The 22,819-nt window shown below is 35.9% G+C and overlaps 1 long non-coding RNA gene and 1 pseudogene across 1 annotated transcript; one reads left to right on the top strand and one right to left on the bottom strand.

The window, feature by feature from the left end:
- Window positions 1-1,928: 1,928 nt before the first annotated feature.
- LOC108450851 (probable linoleate 9S-lipoxygenase 5) lies at window positions 1,929-14,067 on the bottom strand (annotated as a pseudogene).
- Window positions 14,068-21,290: 7,223 nt separating this feature from the next.
- LOC128293208 (uncharacterized) lies at window positions 21,291-22,321 on the top strand. The gene is made up of 2 exons (XR_008283326.1): window positions 21,291-21,585; window positions 22,015-22,321. It is a non-coding gene; the product is annotated as an uncharacterized LOC128293208 (long non-coding RNA).
- The last annotated feature ends 498 nt before the right edge of the window (window positions 22,322-22,819 follow it).

Raw genomic sequence — 22,819 nt, 5'->3', positions numbered from 1 at the left:
CTCCTACCAAATGATTGAGTTTTCATAGGACCAACCACATCAGTATGTACAAGATCGAGGCACCTCATTGCCCTTCTAGACTTCCCCACAGGAAATGGTTTTTTACATTATTTCCCATATATGCACCCTTCACACATATCTAAAGACTCAATTCTAGGCAATCCAAAAACCATTTCCTTTTGACACAACAATTTCAAACCTTTGATGTTTAAATTCCCATACCTTAAATGCCATAATCTTGACTTACCAGTTTCATTGATAGCGAGTGCATAGTTCTCAACATCAGAAATAACAAGTGGGAATAACTTGTTTGGTGTCATGCGAACATCAATAATAGTTTGATTTGATTTTTTATCTTTGATCACACATAAGACATCATTGAACATGATAGAATATCCAGTAGCCATGCGTTGCCCTACACTCAACAGAATTTATGACAAACTAGGAATGTAATAGACATCGTAAAGAAGTTTCACATTACCGAAAATGCTTTTAACTGTCACATTACCTTTCTCTTCCACTTGAATCTGCTTGCTGTCTCCAAGTGTTACTTTTTGTTTGAAGGTTTCATGAATCTTGTTGAACAATTACTTCACACCAGTCGTGTAGTTTGAGCACCCACTATCTAGAAACCAAATGTTGCTATGACTTACTGTATTTTCTTGATAAGCCATGAACAATTTGATCTCATCATTTTCTTGCTCTACGTAACTTGCTTGTTCCTGCCTTGGTCTTTTCGAACAATTTACCTTCACATGCTTAAACATTTTACAATAAAAGCATTGGATAAACCTTTTGTTATCCCATTGTTGTGTTTGATTTTGGTGCCATTGCCCTAGTCTCATCCTCTGCCACGACCTCCTTTCCCATGAGATCTAACCTGACCTCGCCATTTTTGTTCATTTTTCTAGTGTAATGTTTCCCTTTTCACATAGAAAGCCTTATCCTCGGCCTTCTCTTTTGATCTGTTCATCCTTTCCTCATGGGACTGCAATGATCCCATTAATTCATCAAATGTGAATGTTTCCAAGTCTTTGGATTTTTCTATGGCAGCCACTACATAATCAAGCTAAGGAGTGAGACTCCTTAAATTTTTTACAGCAATCGTTTGGTCATTAATATTCTCCCAATAAGACCGCATTTTGTTGACAATTTTAGCAATTCTGGATAAAAAATCCTGCACCGACTCTCTACCTTTCATCTGTAAGGTTTCAAAATCTCAACTAAGTGACTGAAGTTTTATCATGATTACCCTAGAGGAGCCTTGAAATACTTTCTGCAAGATCCCCCAAGCTTCTGTTGCTGTATTTGCTGTAGCAATTTTTAGAAAAACGGTCTCATGAACGGCTTGCTGGATACAGAATAATGCCTTTGAGTCTTTCTTCTTATTTTCTCTTAATCTAGCCTCTTCATTTGGTTCGGTATAGCCATTCTCAACTAACTCCCAAAGATCCTGAGACTTGAACAAGGTCTTCATCTTGATGCTCCAAAACTCATATTTTTCACTATTGAAGACTGAAATTGACAGTTGAGACACATTCATGACATTGCTATTAGTCGCCATTAGTTGCACGCCCAGTTACAAATGAATTTGGCTCGAATACCAAAAATATAGGGAAAAAATAGTCACAGAAGACTATTGTCAAACAACTTGTATGCAAGGAAAATACTAAACTGGAAAATTTAAGAAGAAAGAAAAGCTGAACTTAGAATAATTAAAGTTGTTGTATTATTATTCATATCCCAAATAAAATAAACGTAGGCCTATAAATAGCCTTTACACCATAACAAACTAACGTAAAAATATGCAACACTATTGCACGATCATAACAAAAAATTATAAGAATAAGGAAATAACAAACTAAGCACAGCACAACCAAATCTAAATTTATAAAAACTGACATTGAATCATTCTCCAACAAAATGCATCAGATTGAGACACTGTTTGGAATTCCCTTGCCCGTAAGTCCACCTTCGCTAGTTGGATACAACAATGTGTATGGCATATTGATCGGACCAACACGGTTCTTCAACTGCTCGTTGTTTTTCATCTCTACAATCCGTTCTTCAATCCCAAAAAGCCACTTCTCGAATTCATCAAAAGCTGCAAGTGGGGTTTTATCTGACGTCCCTTCGAGGATAGCTCTCTGCCCCAGATAAACCTCATCTGATGAATGCCTTGATAGGATTTCTATAAAAGATATTCCCAAGAGTGTCTACAGTTGAGCAATTATTGTTTTCAAGAAAACCTTGTCCGGGTTGGACTCTAGTTCTATGTATTTTGGTGTTTCTTTCTCAGGCATAAACCGACAACTTATAGTCGGGCGGTTAGAGAGGTAGCTTGCATAAGGATATTGGCCAAAGTTAATTACTACATGGAGAGCCAAAGCCACCCATATGATAATGGTGCAAGAATCGATCAACTCTTCTCGAGTCTATATTTTAGGCCACCATGGCTCATCTTTCTTGTCGCCATGGCCTTCCTCTTGGAGTTCTATCCACTAGGCCTGAAGTTCGGGGTCTTGTTGGACCATTTCATCGATCTTGTAGTAGAATGAGTAATAATCTTTGACCCATTTTTCAATTGCAAACCAAATCTCCAGTCCATCAACAGCATATGGATAATCTTTTATCAGCAAACGAAGACCATTTAGTGAACTCTCATCATCAACTGCAACTCCTCTGAATAAATAAGATGAAAACATGTTATTTCCATAATTAAAAAGCTTTATATACCCGTATTCATCACGTATTTTGACAAGGGTGCAAGGGTATGACTCTCAATACAGGGAAAAACTATTTGTATCCAAGCTAAATGTACCTTTTCTTGAGATCTCTAGGAAGTTCCTATTCAAGCAAATTCCAACTCTTGCAAATTACTGATGACATTTCCATTGCATACTTTCCAGAGAAACTTGTTAATTCCAGAACACCACCTCCGTTAATCAGAATCTTCCTAGTAAAGGCATTGATGTTCATCGTGTCCCAGAAGTGAGGATAGAGAAGCTTATAAATTGGATGAACCATACTAAATTGTCGATTCATTACAATCACGAATGGCTCCATTGTTGCATGAGTGTTCAACGTATAAACAGATTAAAAAAACCATAAACATAAACCATTCTCTTTGATTGAAGCTAATTGATGCATGCATGCTAATTTATATATTCATACCAATGGCTTATGAGTTGATGAACTTCAGAGTCATTTATAGCAACATAAGCTTTAGCAAACTTCCATATTGAACCTTCAACTCAATGTTCTGCAGGTGTGTAAACCTTGCTAACAGCACCTAATGGATCCCCATTCAGATGTGGCAAACTCAATTCAATCACCAATAGTTTCAAAGTGCCATCATTGCGCAAAAGCAAGATAGTTCGAGAAGCGTAAGTCTTGGTTTTCATAGTGTTTATCCTCTGCAGGTACGACATAAGTGAATCATGATGATCCAATATGAATAACTTGTTGGTTCTCAGTGCCTGTTCAACCAAATCCTTTCAAGTTAGACTGATTTGAAAAGGATAAACTAGATAACATTAATTTTGGTGTATTCGAATTCTCACCTCTTCTACTGTTAGTCCCTCTAGGTTGTGCTCAATGTGTTCCTCGGTTATGGCACTATTCTGATTACCATATACTTTAGGATCTAGGTTACTTGTTGGAGGAAATTCCTGAAATCAGAGAATATATATATTTAACATATGGTAAATTTTAAGAATTGAACAAATTTCCAGATAAAAAAATTACTTGAAGAAGATGGATTATAACAGGGTTAACTCCAGCCAGCATTTCTCTGGCAAATTCTTCATCAGTCCTCATGCAGTCTTACTGTCTGCTCCAATTCATTAAAAAAATCGAAGAAAATAAACGGTTGGAATCAACAATAAAGATATTTAACTCTGAAATTAGCAATACATTTAATAACAATGCCTTCAATCTTTTCTTTTTTTGTTATTTGTCTTCACAAAATATTTATATCGTATTTTAGTAGAATTCTTATATCCAGATAAATACAATATCTAAAAATCTCTTTCGCTCTTTCTAGATTACAATCTAGCTTGGGTCATAACCCTAAACTAAAACTTACATGATTTTAAAAAAATTAAAATAAGGATTAACTATGTTTTACTTCAAAAAAAAAAGCACCCATTAGATCCCACACTCAATTCATTTATATGACTTGGCTTTATATATTTATATTTTATTTTGGGAGGGGTTCCAAAAGGACTTGGCTTCATTGGTGAGTCATTTCAAAGGAAGAATATGAAATAAGATATAAGATCAAAAAGACCAAAGTGGCCTAATTCCTAGAAACTACTACTAGAAATATGAACAGAAGATGAAGCTTACCAATTGCCTTTTTTTCTCTATAAATACTCCTACAAAGCCCCCAACCCCTTTTTTATCTCAAGTCTTCACATTTAATTAAACCAAGTTTCGAACAAATTCTTTCACCACCACCGTCCTTGCTGTCGAAACCATTTTTCGAAAACGGGGATCGACTTTGGTTTTGAAAATGAAAACGAACATGGGAGTCGCCACCGATCTTTTATTAGGTGTGATCGGACCACCTCATAATTTAATTGTTCTAAAATGTTTTGTTTTACTAAAACAACGATTTTAGTCTACGAAAATTGAAAAGAACGGGTTCGGGAGTCGGTTACGTACGAGGAAGGATTAGCACCCTCATAACGCCCAAAATTGGTACCAAATTGATTAATTATTGTCCTTATGTCTGAGATTTAAAGTTATTTTTGAAATATGGTTCCTTAAAAAATTTGAATAATTCAAGTTGGTCGTCAAAATTCTCTTATTTCAAAAGAATGCAGCATCATATCCAACACGATAGGACACTGTGTTTTATTCCCTTGAGAACACGATAAATTTTTGACTTTCAAAAATCTATATATTGAAAATTACAAAAAGATGTCTAATTATTTAGTTCAATGAGAAACCGAAACCTAACACGGTAGGGCACGATCCCTCGAATTTCCAAACATTTAACATTACCTTGTTTTAGAATTTAAAGAATACGAATGAAATTCTAAAGGAACATTTGATTATTTTGAACAAATGAGAAATCGAAACCCAACACGATAGGGCACGATTCCCCGAATTTTCGAGCATCAAACATTACCTTGTTTTAGATAACCTTATCTCGGGATAACAAAACGTCATATCCAACACGTTAGGACACGACATTTCGAATTCTCGAGAATAAGATTTTTTTTAACTAAAATTTATGTATTTTTTATTTTTTTGAAAAAAAAAGGATATTTGGTTATTTAGATTAAACGAGGAAAATCGAAACCCAATACGTTAAGGCACAGCTTCTCGAATTTCTAAATACTGGATATTGCCTTTGCAAAAGAATCATTTTTGTGTCGAATAATGGTTAATATAACATGAATTTGTAATAAAATGTAAAAACAGGCTACAGTGATGATATGTACAAAAAAATTAAATGCATTAATAGAAAATTATATAAGAGACAAGCATAAAGGAATTAGCAAGCACACTAACTAATTACAAATCAAAGATAACCAAAAATAAAATAAAGAAAAAATACATAAATAAATGACGATAAGAATAAATAATGAAAATAATGATACAAATAATGAAAATATTAAAATATAATATTAGAATATTAGAATAATAATAATAATATTTACAATAAAAAGAAAATAATAAAATAATGTACTAATAATGTAGTAATAATAATAATAATAATAATAATAATAATAATAGTAATAAAATATAATAGTTCATATAATATTAAAGCAATACTAAATATAATATGATAATAATAATTATAATGCAGTACAAGAAATAAATAGAATATATTAATAATATTAAAACAAGTAGCAAATAATAAGTAACAATAAAAAGGAAAATAATAAAATAATGTAATAATAATGTGATAATAATAATAATAGTAATAAAATATAATAGTTAACGTAATATTAAAGCAATACTAAATATAATGTGATAATAAAAATTATAATGCAGTACAAAAATAAATAGAATATATTAATAATATTAAAAATAGCAAATGATAAGTAACAATAAAAAGGAAAATAATAAAATAATGTACTAATAATGTAATAATAATAATAGTAATAAAATATAATACTTAACATAATATTAAAGCAATACTAAATATAATATGATAATAAAAATTGTAATGCAGTACAAAAAATAAATAGAATGTATTAATAATATTAAAAAGTAGCAAATAATAAGTAACATAATCATATTAGAAAACAATATCTGTACCTACGGTAATAAACCTAATAATAATAAAAAATAATATTAAATATGATATAATAATTATATTAATATTAAAAATAATTAATTTAATGATAAAGACATGAAAATGAACAAAAAAGGACTAAAATCGCAACAAAAACATAGTTCTGGGGGCAACTCAAAAATAAAAGTAAGAGGAAGGATCCGTTTGAAGTGCGCGAATGACATGGGGGACTAAAAAAGAAATTTTCCCTTCCCTCCAAAATGTTGCGCTTTACACAGGACCAAAATGAAGACGAAACAAAATCAAATGGGCGAAATTAAAAGCATAACAAACTTAATTGTAAAATGATAAAAAAAGCGGAGGGACTGCGCGCATAAATTTCTCATTTTCATAAAACACGCGGATCCTAGCTTAACTGGGTTGGGTCGGGTCGGATCAGTCTACTCAAAACAACGTCGTTTTGACGTCTGAGGAAACAGACCAAAACGGCGTCGTTTGGGTCCTTTATAAAAGCTTAAAAAATTTAAAAAAAAAAAAATCATTCTCCCCAAGTTTTAAAAAAAAACAAAAAAAAGCTTCTCTCTTCTCTCTGGGTCAGCCCAGATTCCGGCCAAGAAGCCGGCCACCCTTCACCGTCCTCCCCGTCTCTGGCCCGCCGCCGGCCACCGAGGTGAGATTTTTTACCCTTTTTATACCTTTTTTACTTATATATATATATATATATATATATATATATATATATATATATATATATATATATATATATATATATATATATATATATATATATATATATATATATATATATATATATATATATATATATATATATATAACCAAAAAAGTAAAAATAAAAATAAAATGAAAACTTTGTATTGTATATGACTGTTTAGAAAAAAAGAAAATGAAATATAGGTGTGTATGTATGGTTTCAAAATAAATGAGAAAAATTTCCAATAAAAGAGGAAATACCCTTAAATGTTTGCTTTGTTTTCTTTTTTTTTTTTTCTTCAAACTCTTGCTGTAATTTTGTGTTTTTGGGGATTACTCTAAAAAATAAATTGCTTGTATTCTTTCCAAAGAAAATCCAACCTTTATAATCTAATCTCTTAGGCTTTTATATAGCCACTACATATATTTTCTATTATTTTCCTTGTTGCTTGCGTGTTCCTCTTGCAGGAGCAGTTGGGGCGGTGGCAGGTGGCTGACAAACGGTGGAGCAGGTGGCTGATAAGGCTAGGGTGGCGGCTAGCTTAGGGTTTTCTTAGTTTTTATTTTATTTTTTTTTATTATGGGCTAAGGTTAAAAGGGTTTTGGGTTGTTGGGTTTTGGGATAGTTGGGTTTAAGGGATAGCTTGGTTTTGGGATAGTTGGTTTAAGGGATAGTTGGGTTTAATGGATAGTTGGGTTTTGGGATAGTTGGGTTTAAGGGATAGTTGGGTTTTGGGCCGGGCAAATTGGGCTTGTAACAGTTTTCCCTCTTTGCTCGTTGTCGTGTAATGAGAACAGAGCAAAGACTTTTAAGAAAAACCAATTTTGCCCGGTCCCGCCAAGTCTTGACTTCTTTGGTGCCTCTCTTCTTTAGGTAGCTTCGTTCAGCCCACTGCATCTTGTCGCTTTACTCCACTCTATCGCTCCACTGCAACTTCAAGGAGATAGGGTTTATTTTGATCTGCTCTACTGCGACTTCAGAGAGATAAGATCTGTGATTTATAGCTTCAATCTATTCCACTGCAACTTAAGGGAAATAAGATTTGCTATCTTTAGTCCACTCCACTGCAACTTCAAGGAGATAAGACTTGTGACTTCAATCTACTCCGCTGAAACTTCAAGGAGATCTGCTGTGACTTCGAGCCGCTCCAATGCTATTTCAGGGAGAAGATTCGCTGAAACTTCAAGGAGATTTGTTGTGGCTTCTAGCCGTTCCAACGCCATTTCAGGGAGAAGATTTACTGAAACTTCAAGGAGATTTGTTGTGGCTTCTAGCTGCTCCAACGCCATTTCAGGGAGAAGAGAGTTGTAATTTCTAGCCTGTTACCCTACTGCTTAGGGGGTTAAGGCTTACTGTATTTGACCTACTCCACTATTGCTTAGGGAGGTAAGATCTAAAATTTTTAGCTTGTTACCCTATTACTTAGGGAGTTAAGGCTTATTGTCTTCGATATGTTCCCCTACTACTTAGGGTGATAAGATCTGCGAATTCACTGATGTTGCTATACCATCCTCTAGGGATATGATCTGTAGAATCGGTTTCATGTATCTATGCTTATGCTATAATCGAAATGAATTAGAATGCTCCTAACTAGGTATGTCATGAATGATCTATAAATGCATGAATGCAGCATGTTGTGAGAATGATCCCTTTTTAATGTTTGGGTTGCCATTGGTTTTTGTTTATCAAGGTTCTGTCACTGAAAGTGTATCTTGTTTTCTTGTTCAGCTTAGATTTTGGACAGAAAATCCGAAGTGGTAGTCCCAATTTAACTCTTCTTTCTCAAATATTTCCAATCTTAGGTTTGGTTAGTTCTAAATAATAGTCCTGTTTCAGGTTCCTGTACTATTTAGAAACTTTCAGAGTAATATGCAGAACTCCTTTGGCGAAAGTGTCATTAGTCCATTAGTCGTTATTTCAACGCAAAAATGCTTGAGAAAGATCGTAACAATGGACAAAACTGAAATTTATCAAAAACAAAATTTGAAAGGAATAGATTAATCACAGAACATAAACATTGCGGGAAGACAAAATGAATAAAAGGAAAACAGGTGCCCCAAATATCGCAGCATGAACTTCTCTGTATGAACTTTTTGAAAACCCTTTTTTTGAGCCTAATATGTGTTTAAAGGATCTAGAGTACTCTTGTTGATGCCCCAAGATGTAACATCTCTCCTCCTTGCTAATTCAGATATTGCAAGAGTACCGTATGCCCCACCTCTGATCAAAGTTTGAATCAACCTTTACGGGTTTTCAATTCAAAATCCCTTTGATCTCAAGGTGCTCTTTATGAGTTTTCACCTTGGCCTCTCCTTTTTTTTTTCAGACGAAGTATTTCTTAACCGAACTGAATTCACAGGATTGGGCAAAGTCTTGCCATCTATTTCGGTCAATATCAATGTTCCTCTAGAAAAGGCTTTCTTCACCACATAAGGTCCTTCCCAATTCGGCATCCATTTTCCTCTAAAGTCCTTTTGTATAGGCAGGATCTTTTTTAATACTAGGTCTCCTTCGTGGAATTCTTTGGGACGAACCTTTGTGTTGTAAGCTTGCATCATCTGTTTTTGGTACATTTGACCATGACGGATAGCCCTTAGCCTCTTTTCTTCAATCAAATTCAACTGATCGTATCGGGACTGGATCCATTCTGCCTCATCCAGCTTTTCCTCTAACAAAACTCTAAGGGAAAGAATCTCAACCTCGATGGATAAAACTGCCTCCATTCCATAGACCAATGAGAAAGGAGTTGCCCCAATAGAGGTCCTGATGGACGTTCGATAAGCATAAAGGGCGAACAGTAACTTCTCATGCCAATCTTTATAAGTTTCAGTCATCTTTCCCACAATCTTCTTGATGTTCTTATTGGCTGCTTCGACTACACCGTTCATTTTCGGGTGATATGGCGACGAGTTGTGGTGTCTGATCTTGAATTGACTGCAGACCTCTGCTATTGTACTGTTGTTCAAATTCAATGCATTGTCAGATATGATCTTTTCTGGCACTCCATATCGACAGATAATTTCCCTTTTCAGGAACTTGCTAACTGCCAATTTTGTAACATTGGCATATGAAGCGGCCTCCACCCACTTGGTGAAATAATTGATGCCCATTTGAAACTTTTGGTGAAATTGGCTCGATCACATCTATGCCCCACATCGAAAAAGGCCATGGAGAAGTCATAACATGCAGAGGTGAAGGAGGCATATTAATCTTGTCTCCATAGATTTGGCACTTATGACATCTTTTGACATAGTTAATACAGTCTCCTTCCATGGTGGACCAATAATAACCAAATCTCATAATTTGCCTGGCCATTGTGAAGCGTTAGCGTGTGTCCCACAAACGCCCTCATGGACTTCTTCTAAGATTTTCTTAACCTCAATAGTGTCTACACATATTAACAGTACCTGATCCTTCCTTCTTTTGTATAGGATCTCCCCGTCCAAGACATAGTCACTGGCCAATCTTCTCAACGTTCTTTTTTTCGTTTTCAGTAGCTTGGTCGGGGTACTCACGATTCTTCACATACCGTAGGATATCATGGTACCAAGGGTGATCATCATTTTCTACTTCTTCTTCGAGGTTGTAACAATGAGCTGGAGCCTCGTAAATACTCATTTGGATCGGTTTCACATCTTCTTGTTTGTTCACCTTGATCATAGAGGCTAAAGTTGCTAGAGCGTCGGCCATCTGATTTTCTTCTCGAGGGAGATAGTTGAAGACGATATCATCAAATTCTTTAATTAATTCAAAGACCAGATTTCGATAATTGATCAACTTGGGATCTCTAGTCTCCCATTCACCTTTGAGTTGATAAATCACTAGCGCAGAATCTCCATATACTTCTAGTGCTTTAATTTTGCGTTCTATGGCTGCACGGATGCCCATGATGCACGCTTCGTATTCCGCCATATTGTTCGTGCAGTCAAAATCCAATTTACTAGTGAAGGGATGATGATCTCCGTCTGGGGATACCAAGACTGCCCCGATTCCGTTACCCACAACATTTGATGCTCCATCGAAGTTTAGCTTCTAAGGATGACCTTCTTGAGGTCATTTTCAGTGGTTGCCACGTACATCAGATCTTCATTTGGGAAATCAAAGTTCAGAGGCTCGTAGTCCTCTAGAGCTCTACTAGCTAGAAAATCTGCTATTGCTCTCCCTTTTACAGCTTTCTGGTTTACATAGACGATATCAAATTTGGAAAGTAGAATTTGCCATCGGGCCATTCTTCCATTTAAAGTAGTTGACTCCATCAAGTACTTCAGAGGATCCAATTTAGAAATCAGCCAAGTTGTGTGGTACAACATGTATTGTCTCAGTCTTCGAGTTGTCCAGATTAAGGCACAACACAACTTTTCAATTGGCGAGTATCTCGTCTCACACTCAGTGAACTTCTTACTGAGGTAATATATCGCTCTTTCTTTCCTTCCTGACTCATCATGTTGGCCAGGTACACATCCCATAGAATTTTCAAATACTGTCAAATACAGTATCAGTGGCTTATCTAGACTAGGTGGTGTCAACACTGGGGCATTGGACAAGTATTGCTTAACCTTGTCAAAAGTCTTCTGGCACTCCACATCCCAAACACCAGGGTTATGTTTTTTAAGGAGACGGAATATGGGGTCACATTTATCAGTTAGTTGTGAAATGAATCAAGCGATGTAATTTAGTCTCCCTAAGAATCCCCGAACTTTCTTTTGAGTACGCGACGGATATAACTCTTGTATGGCTTTGACCCTATCTGGGTCAATCTCAATCCCTTTTTCACTGACTACAAATCCTAATTGTTTCCTTGACCTGGCCCCAAAGGTGCATTTTGCTAGATTGAGTTTCAGTTGGAACTTCCTCAACCTCAAAACTAATTTCCTCAAGACTTGCACATACTCTTCTTCTGTCCGGGATTTGGCGATCATGTCGTCGACATAGACTTCAATTTCTTTGTGCATCATATCATGAAACAGGGTTACTATGGCTCTCTAATATGTTGCTCCCGCATTTTTCAATCCGAATGGCATCACCTTATAACAAAAGGTTCCCCACATGGTTACAAATGTGGTTTTATTCATGTTTTCAGGATGCATCTTGATTTGATTGTACCTTGAGAAACCATCCATGAAGGAGAACAATGAGTAACCTGTCGTATTGTCCACTAAGGTGTCAATATGGGGCAACGGGAAATTATCCTTCGGGCTGGCTTTGTTTAAATCTCTGTAGTCTAAACACGTTCGTACTTTTCCATCTTTTTTAGGGATGGGTACGATATTGGCTACCCATTTCGAGTACTTAACTACTTGTAAGAAACCAGTATTGAATTGCTTCTTGACCTCCTCTTTTATTTTCAACAAAACATCTGGCCTTATCCTTCGAAGCTTCTATTGAACTGGCTTGCATTCTTCTTTAATGGGGAGCCTGTGTACCAAAATATCAGTACTTAGCCTAGGCATATCTTGATATGACCATGCAAAGGCATCTTTGAACTCTTGGAGTAACTCAATAAGGTCCCGCTTTGTTTCCGTAGTAATGCAAGCTCTGATCTTTACTTATTTCCTTTCTAGTTCATCTCCCAAGTTCACGACTTCAATTGACTCTTTGTGAGGTAGAATCTATTTCTCTTCTTGTTCTACCATCCTTAACAAATCAGGGGATAAGTTACAGTCCCTGTCATCTTCAGAGTCCTGAGATCTCTCTAAACACATATCCCGCTCAAAAGGAGACTATGAGTTAGTAGCAACGTCACTCATATCGTTGATATCTGGAGACCTGTTATAGGTGTGAAAGAAGATATAAAGAACAAAAGAATCTAAGAACAATAATGTGTATAGTATGATTATGAATGAAAGAATAAAAGAATATTTGCACGAGATAAGACAGAAGGATGCATTTCATTGAAATAACGATTTTGAACACAAGCCTATTTCACAAAAGAACACTTATTACTCCTAGGCCTAGAGTAATAGGTGTGTTTTGGGTATTACTCTGTGTTAGTTCTAAAGACTATAGGAATCTCTTTCACAGTCCAATTATTCAAAACACTTTCTGGCTCATAAGGGTGAATGCCCGAAAAATTCTCTACTCTAGTTCCTTTTTCGTATGTGGCATTAATGCTTAATTTTTCCAACATTTCTTCGGCAGGTCCTTTCCTTGTCGATCTTCCTTCGGATTAAATAGTCCCTCCCAACACGAATGTTCTGGATATGTGAGGAAAGGTCATTGGCTCTCACTTAACCTTTTCCCCACTTAAACGCGCTCTTCTCCTTTCTTGTTTCTTCTCTTGCTCATTTTTCTTTTGTTTTGCATCTGGCTTGAATCCTAAGCCAAAGCGGTCTCGTTTTTCTATGAGCATAGGTGCTTCGACCCTCTTTTGTAGGCTTCTTTCAAGCCCTTTCCCTGGCAAAGCTCCTTTCCTAATCGTCAGTTGTAGACCCATTCTTGTAGTTTTGGAGATTTTGGGCGTCGGGATCTTATTTCCTTCGACAATAAAAGTCACATTTACAAATTCTAACAACCAAAAAGAACATTCTATGGCTTCATCATCTGTCCCCACATATGGTGCATTGCTGGTAACGGATACAATGATATCTTCTTTCGCGTTTATGGTCACCAATCGACCTTCCGTTATAAATTTGATCTTTTGATGTAACGATGACGGCACTGCCCCCGCTGAGTGAATCCATAGCCTTCCCAATAAGCAATTGTAAGATGGTTTGATGTCCATTACCAAGAAATCTACCTCGTACGTGCTAGGGCCGATTAGAAGGGGTATTTCGATCCTTTCCATTACTTTTCTTTCAGTACCATCGAATGTTATCACTACATTTTGGCATGTTTTCATATGGGAACTATCCACGGGCAACCTATTCAATATGGATAGAAGTAGGACGTTTAGTACCGATCCATTATCAACCAATACCTCCGGTAATGTGTATCCCTTGTAATGTATGGTAATGTGCAGAGCCTTTGTGGACCCCATACCTCTCAGTGGTATTTCATCATCGTTAAAGAAAATAAAATTATCGGCGCTGATGTTGTTGACCAGATGATCCAGTTTGTTGACAGAGATGTCATTCGCGACATAAGTCTCATTCAGCACTTTCATTAACGCGTTCTGATGCGTCTCCGAGCTCAAAAGTAAGGCTAGCACTGAGATACGAGTCGGTTGCTTGTGTAGCTATTCAACAACACTGTACTCACTATGCTTTAAAAATTTTAGGAATTCCCTAACTTTATTCTCGGTTACTGACTCATTGACTGGTAATTCAAACCTGACCGTCTTCTCCTTCCTTTGCTCAACTATTGGGGCCTTTTCTTTAACGGTTTCATTTTTTGTACTCGCAGGATCATAACGTCTCCCACTGTGTGTATAGAAACCTACATCTTGGTTCTCCTGTGAAACACTAGCTGGCCTTTTCCCCTCTGGGATTGTCACGTTGCAGTTGTATTTCTAAGGAACCTTTTTGCTATCCTTGTATGGGAAGGATATCGGCTTCTGGATTATGACTCTCAGCGCCAGTTGTACTTCTGCTTCATTGTTCCTAGGTCGCAAAATGATCACTACAGGATGATTAACTCTTTGGACCCCTTCTGTTGTTCCCTTTTCTAAGGCGTAAACCTCTCATTCCTTTGATCCTCTGATTTCTTCATAAAATTCCATCTCCTTATTGTCCATCAGATTTTGCACTATGGACCTGAACTTATTGTACTCTTGGATGTCATGGCCTTCATCAGCATGAAACTCGCAGTATCTTCTCACTTCTCTGGGCCTTTCCCTTGGATGTCGTGTGACTAAACCTCCTTCCACCTTCTTCTTCCAAACCCATTTAAAAGGGGTTTTTACCTCTGATACATCTATCTTGATTCTTTTGTCCCTACTCTCGACTATCGCATTTACCCCTTTATTAGTATGGTCGGGCAACAGATTTCCTACTATGTTATGACCTGGTGAGTCACCAAACTTTATGACACCCATTTTGATGAGTTTTTCCACTAACCTTTTGAACGCGGTATAGTTCTCAATCGAGTGCCCCGTTATCCCTGCGTGGTACTCACATTGGGCGTTTGTGTTGTACCATTTTGGGAACGGGGGTTGTAAAGGCTTCAAGTAGAAAGGTGACACCAAATGGGCATCAAATAAGCTCTGATACAATTCCTTGTAGGACATCGGGATAGGCGTAAACTAGACTCTTTCTGTGTTAGGCCTTGAGTTGGAATCTTGTCTTGAAGAGCCCTGATGGCTGGTAGTCACCGTTCTCGGTTGGCTCACAATGACTGGCTTATTATAACTCTTATTGTATACACTCGTGTTGTTCACCTCATTTTCTTTCCTTCTCGAAGTTAATTTCTTGGCATTTTCCCCTGTTTTAATCTTTCCGCATCTTATCGGGTTCTCTATCATCTCTCCTAACATTACTATGTCTGAGAAGCTCTTAGTAGCGGTTTCCAGCATGTGGTTGATAAATGGAGCTTTCAGAGTATTGATAAAGAGTATAGTCGTTTCTTTCTCCAGAAGAGGTGGTTGGACTTGCATCGCCACCTCTCTCCATCTTTGAGCGTACCGCCTGAAACACTCATTTTGTTTCTTCTCCATGTTTTGTAACGTGATTCGATTGGGTGCTACGTCTGTCACGTGACCGTATTGCTTAATGAAAGCTTGTGCCAAGCCTTTCCATGAATGGATTTGAGCGCGGCTTAGTTGGTTGTACCATTTGGCTGTAGACCCGACCAAACTATCTTGGAAGCAGTGGATCAATAGTTGATCATTGTGAACATACCCTGCCATTCTTCGACAAAACATGGTGATGTGAGCCTCTAAACAGCTAGTTCCATTATATTTTTCAAATTCTGGCGTTTTGAATTTGGGGGGAAGCACCAAGTCTGGAACCAAGCTTAACTCCTTAGCATCGATTCCACCACGATAGTCAGCATTTTCTATTTCTTTAAATTTTTCTTCCAACCATCTACACCATTCTTCGAGTTCTTTCGGAAGCTTAACCTTGTCTTTTCTGCTTCTATTACATTATTAAGATCGGGGACACCGGGGTTAGTCGGGTTATCCCCCGGATTAGAGCCTGAGCCAGCCTCATAGTTCATCAGCATCGAGGTATCGGCCTGGAATTGTTGGGGCCTGATTGTAACGGATGACCTTCGCATGTGTAGCTCGGGTTGCATTTAAGCATTTGTCGGGGTGAAACCAGGGGGTAGAGAGGATCCTCAGTAACAGATGGCCTTTGTGTGTGTATCTCATGTTGCGTTTGAGCATTTTCCGAGGTAAACCAGGGGGGTCAAGGGAATCTTCATTGTTATTTCTAATATTGGTCATAAGGCCCTTTCCTTTGTCCGTCCTACTAGTCAGTAGTCGAGTTAGCTCTTCCATCATACTTCTTTGTGATTCCAGCATTTGATCCCTCATTTCCTGCTGGATTTTAGCTGACTGTTCTTGCATTTGTGCTTGCATCTGCTCCTGCATCTCTTTCTGCATTTGTTCCAGTGTTTCTAATTTTTATCTATTGCTTGAGTTTTTCTTCTTGTACTATAGGGATGTGCACTTGAGAGGTTTTCGTTGGTTTCCAGATTACTAAAACATTTTTAATTAATTAGAATCTTTTTATGGTCTTTAATGCATATGAAGTAATGTAATGCAAATGCATGAATGCAAAGGAGGCATCAATTTTGATTCAATTCCATTTAGAAAACTTTACTAGAAAATAAAAGTCTTTACATAAAACTGAGTTACAAATAAGACTTCACCCTAATGCTCAGAGCCTTAATTTTCTTAAACAATGAGGCTAGCTCCTACCCCCGATCTGACTCCAACTCGTATTTCACGCCCAGTATGTCTTCTTGTACTGCCAAATCTTGCAAGTAATCAGCTACCTCCCGAATCTGGGTTATGGCTTCTCCCATAATATAATCTCTATTTCTGACTTGGTCTTGCAAATAGTGAAGCTGTTCCTTCCAACGCTCCTCATTTGCTTTAAAAAACTCAATCCGCATCTCACAATTTTGTAATGACACTTCTAATTCTTCAATTTTTTCTTTCATTTCTTCTACTTTGCTCATGCTTTCTCTCAACTCTATTGCAGAATTACGACTTCAGTACAGATGAAGAGATTTCTCGAGTTTCGCCACTCTAGCCCTCGTTCATTTCTACTTTCTGATAGACTCTTCTCTAAATCCTTATTTCGTGCATGAGCTTCTCGAAATTTCCTTTCCCATCGGTCGGCTTTGGTCTTTTCCTCTCGAATTTCCTGGCGCCATTATTCTGATGTTTTACCTAACCCAGTAGTCCTCATAGACAGGCGTAACTTCTTATAATCTGTCTTCAAACTGTCCAGATCTTCTTCAGCCTTACTTTTCCCTTTTCTTAACTTTTCAGCTTCTGACCTCTAAACCTCAACGTCTAACCTCAGATGCATCTTTTCTTTCTCCAATTGTTCGATCTTTTTCCCAAGATCAGAACTCTTTTTCTCGAAGTCTTGCTTTATAATTTCCAACTCTGATGGGGTGACTTGTAATTGTTCCTCCATTGGTCGGGTTCTTTCTACACTTGGTCTAGAGATATTATCATTGACTCTTTTTCTAAACCATCTATTTTATTCAGGTGTCACCATAGAACCAACAGCCAACCTCTTCATCCAGCGTGTTTCCTTCCAAGCATCCGATAGTTCCCGAACTTTCTTCTTATAGTGGTCACCTTTATAGAAGAATTCACACTAAACGAGCCCGTAAGTCGTGGGTACAAACTGCCTCGAAACCTTGTCCACCTTCCAAAAGTGCCCATGAAACCACACTATCAACAGCTGCGCACATCCAATAAACCGCCCATCACCTGACTTCCGACACATGCTCAAGGATCTGAACATCTCAGCCAATATCGCAGGTACATGTGTGATTCCCTTCTCAAGATGATCGAATAAGTCAGTGACTGCCTCATCCACGTGCCTTAAAGCCTTAGGAAAAATTACCAATCCATAGATGCTTAAGGCGAAGATATCGACCCTCTTTCTTTCATCCGGATGTATTAAAACCAAATCTCTCAAATTCTCCCAAGGGATACATTTACTATCTCCCTTTTGTTGAATCCGAGCAGTGACCCAACGCTCGCTCATCCCTGAAATATTCATCAATTTCTTCGTTAAGGTTTGACCATTAAAAACCTTAGCATAAGCTTTTCTAACTTGCATTTTTGGACACCTGAGCAGGGTAGTATATTCCTCCACGGTAGGTACTAAATCCACTTCCCCAAAAGTGAAACACTTGTAAGCAGAATTCCAAAATTGAACCATAACTCGGAATAGGTACTTGTTCACTTTAATATCTAGCAAGTAAGATATATCACAATAGCTTTGATAGAACAACTATTTGGTTCCTTCATCCCAACGAGCCCAGATATCTCTCAACTCTTGCAACTCATTCTGTGCTACATTGACGCGAGTGAATTCCTACAACTCTGATGTATATCCTTCTGTCAAGCTATCCCCTTTCTCCGATTGTAACTTCTCTGACCATGCGCGGACGGCCGTATTATCCTCAACTTTATTAAGAAATTCATTCTCTATGTTAAAATTTCTAACTTAGTAATTGAATACGAATCAACACCTCCTTTAGTATGCAATGTCATGCAAAACACAATCAAAACACAAGTTAGTATCGAATATAAGTAATAAAATACAAGCACAACAAAGATAATCATAACACACATATGGGAAAATACTAAGGCTTGATGCAGCTCTACCCAAGGATAGCTTTTAAGGTTCACTATATGTGGTTCGATTCTAGAGTAAGGGTACCCGAACCAACAGATTCCTCGATCCTCACCCATTATAGGCTCATATGGATCGAGTTCGATTTGGGGGAATACATTTCCCTATGACCATGCGGAGATGAAAATCTCACGAAATCATAGGTACGGATGTATCCCGGAAGCAATCCACTAGCCCATGCAGAGGTGAAAACCTCACGAAAGCATAATTTCTTACTCCTACTTAGAAGGTGTGACCACAACAGTCATGCAATGCAATGCAATATTATTCTACAAGACCCGAACCATAACAATCATACAATCGAATGCAATTGAAGAAATCATGATTTTCAAAACAAATTTCCAATTCATTGACAAAAAGACAGCAGATAATAAATTTTATGGCTTGACTCTCTTATTGGTCCCCAGTGGAGTCGCCAAGCTGTCGAAACCATTTTTTGAAAACGGGGATCGACTTTGGTTTTGAAAATGAAAACGAACATGGGAGTCGCCACCGATATTTTATTAGGTGTGATGATCGGACCACCTCATAATTTAATTGTTTTAAAAAGTTTTGTTTTACTAAAACAACGATTTCGTCTACGAAAATAAAAAAAATGGGTTCGGGAGTGGTTACGTACGAGGAAGGATTAGCACCCTCATAACGCCCAAAATTGGTACCAAATTGATTAATTACTGTCCTTATGTCTAAGATTTAAAGTTATTTTTAAAATATGGTTCCTTAAAAAATTTGAATAATTCAAGTTGGTCGTCAAAATTCTCTTATTTCAAAAGAATGCAGCATCATATCCAACACGATAGGACACGATGTTTTATTAACTTGAGAACACGATAAATTTTTAACTTTCAAAAATCTATATATTGAAAATTACAAAAGGATGTCTAATTATTTAGTTCAACGAGAAACCGAAACCCAGCACGGTAGGGCATGATCCCTCGAATTTCCAAACATTAGACATTGCCTTGTTTTAGAATTTAAAGAATACGAATGAAATTCTAAAGGAACATTTGATTATTTTGAACAAACGAGAAATCGAAACCCAGCACGATAGGGCACGATTCCCTGAATTTTCGAGCATCAAACATTGCCTTGTTTTAGAAAACCTTATCTCGGGATAACAAAATGTCACATCCAACACGTTAGGACACGACATTTCGAATTCTCGAGAATAATTTTTTTTAACTAAAATTTATGTATTTTTATTTTTTTTGATAAAAAAGGATATTCAGTTATTTAGATTAAACGAGGAAAATCGAAACCCAATACGTTAGGGCACGACTTCTCGAATTTCTAAATACCGGATATTGCCTTTGCAAAAGAATCATTTTTGTGTCGAATAATGGTTAATATAACATGAATTTGTAATAAAATGCAAAAACAGGCTACGGTGATGATATGTACAAACAAAATAAATGCATTAATAGAAAATTATATAAGAGACAAGCATAAAGGAATTAGCAAGCACACGAACTAATTACGATCAAAGATAACCAAAAATAAAATAAAGAAAAAAATACATAAATAAATGACGATAAGAATAAATAATGAAAATAATGATACAAATAATGAAAAATATTAAAATATAATATTAAAATATTAAAATAAGAATAATAATATTTACAATAAAAAGAAAATAATAAAATAATGTACTAATAATGTAATAATAATAATAGTAATAAAATATAATAGTTAATATAATATTAAAGCAATACTAAATATAATATGATAATAATAATTATAATCCAGTACAAGAAATAAATAGAATATATTAATAATATTAAAAAAGTAGCAAATAATAAGTAACAATAAAAAGAAAAATATTAAAATAATGTACTAAGAATGTGATAATAATAATAATAGTAATAAAATATAATAGTTAACATAATATTAAAGCAATACTAAATATAATGTGATAATAAAAATTATAATGCAGTACAAAAATAAATAGAATATATTAATAATATTAAAAAGTAGCAAATGATAAGTAACAATAAAAAGGAAAATAATAAAATAATTACTAATAATGTAATAATAATAATAATAAAATATAATACTTAACATAATATTAAAGCAATACTAAATATAATATGATAATAAAATTGTAATGCAGCACAAAAAATAAATAGAATGTATTAATAATATTAAAAAGTAGCAAAGTAACATAATCATATTAGAAAACAATAACGGTACCTACGGTAATAAATCTAATAATAAAAAAATATTAAATATGATATAATAATTATATTAATATTAAAAATAATTAATTTAATGATAAAGACATGAAAATGAACAAAAAAAGGACTAAAATCGCAACAAAAACATAGTTCTGGGGCCAACTCAAAAATAAAAGTAAGAGGAAGGATCCATTTGAAGTGCGCGAATGACATGGGGGACTAAAAAGGAAATTTTCCCTTCCCTCCAACATGTTGCGCTTTACACGGGACCAAAATGAAGACGAAACAAAATCAAATGGGCGAAATTAAAAGCATAACAAACTTAATTGTAAAATGATAAAAAAGCGGAGGGACTGTGCGCGTAAATTTCCCATTTTCATAAAACACGCGGATCCTAGCTTAACTGGGTTGGGTCGGGTCAGGTCAGTCTACTCAAAACAACGTTGTTTTGACGTCTGAGGAAACCGACCAAAAAGGCGCCGTTTTGGTCCTTTATAAAAGCTTAAAATTTTTTTAAAAAAATCATTCTCCCCAAGTTTTAAAAAAAAAAAACAAAAAAAGGCTTCTCTCTTCTCTCTGGGTCAGCCCAGATTCCGGCCAAGAAGCCAGCCAGCCTCAGCCGTCCTCGCCGTCGCCAACCCGCCGCCAGTCACCGCACACGGTGGCCAAAAATCCAAAGGGGTGAGATTTTTTATCCTTTTTATGCCCCTTTTTTTACTTCGTATATATATATATATATATATATATATATATATATATATATATATAACCAAAAAAATAAAAAATCAAAATAAAAATGAAATCTTTGTATTGTATATGACTATTTAGAAAAAAAGAAAATGAAATATCGGTGTGTATGTATGGTTTCAAAATAAATGAGAAAAATTGCCAATAAAAGAAGAAATACCCTTAAATGTTTGCTTTGTTTTATTTTTTTTTCTTCAAACCCTTACTGTAATTTTGTGTTTTTGGGGATTACTCTAAAAAATAAATTGCTTGTATTCTTTCCAAAGAAAATCCAACCTTTATAATTTGATCTCTTAGGCTTTTATATAGCCACTACATATATTTTCTATTATTTTTCTTGTTGCTTGCGTGTTCCTCTTGCAGGAGCAGTTGGGGCGGTGGCAGGTGGCTGACAAACGGTGGAGCAAGTGGCTGACAAGGCTAGGGCGGCGGCTAGCTTAGGGTTTTCTTAGTTTTTCCTTTTTTTTTTAATTATTGTGGGCTAGGGTTAAAAGGATTTTAGGTTGTTGGGTTTAAGGGATAGTTGGATTTAAAGGATAATTGGGTTTGGGCCAGGCAAATTGGGCTTGTAACAGCTTATCAGTTCTCAACATGTCGATGCTGGTGAATTCCTTTTTCTTTTTGTTTTATCTAAGAAGCTGAAAATTAATAATATTATTTTATCAAAGCATATTTGTTATTTTGTCTCTTAAAGTCAAAACAAAAGCCTGCCATTGCTATCAATAGTTTATACTTCATAACGACCACTTCCCTTTTATACACTGACACGTACATATCATCTTTAACCTCAGGAAATTTTTTATTATCATTGTTGATGAAAAATATTGAACTTTCTTTTTTTTTTTGGTTCTGTTCAAGGGAATGATTTTTTTTTTGAGCATAGAAGTAAACAGTAAAAAATGCATTTTCATATGAAATGCCATGCACTAATTAATATTAGTCCTAATCTAATAATTAAATTTATTTTATATTTTTAAATAATGGGTTGCAAGGAAAGCTGGGGAAAGAAGCATATTTGGAGGACTGGAACTCTACAATAACATCGGCAGTGGCTGGAGGATCTAAATTCGACGTTAACTTTGATTTCGAGGAGGAAATCGGATTACCTGGAGCTTTCCTCATTAAAAACAATCATTACAGTGAGTTCTACCTCAAAACTCTCACTCTC

This window comes from Gossypium arboreum, chromosome 5 (assembly GCF_025698485.1).
Source record: "Gossypium arboreum isolate Shixiya-1 chromosome 5, ASM2569848v2, whole genome shotgun sequence".
Classification (NCBI taxonomy): Eukaryota; Viridiplantae; Streptophyta; class Magnoliopsida; order Malvales; family Malvaceae; genus Gossypium; species Gossypium arboreum.
The sequence above is the reverse complement of the archived record's forward strand: the minus strand, read 5'-3'. Positions and strand labels throughout refer to the sequence as shown.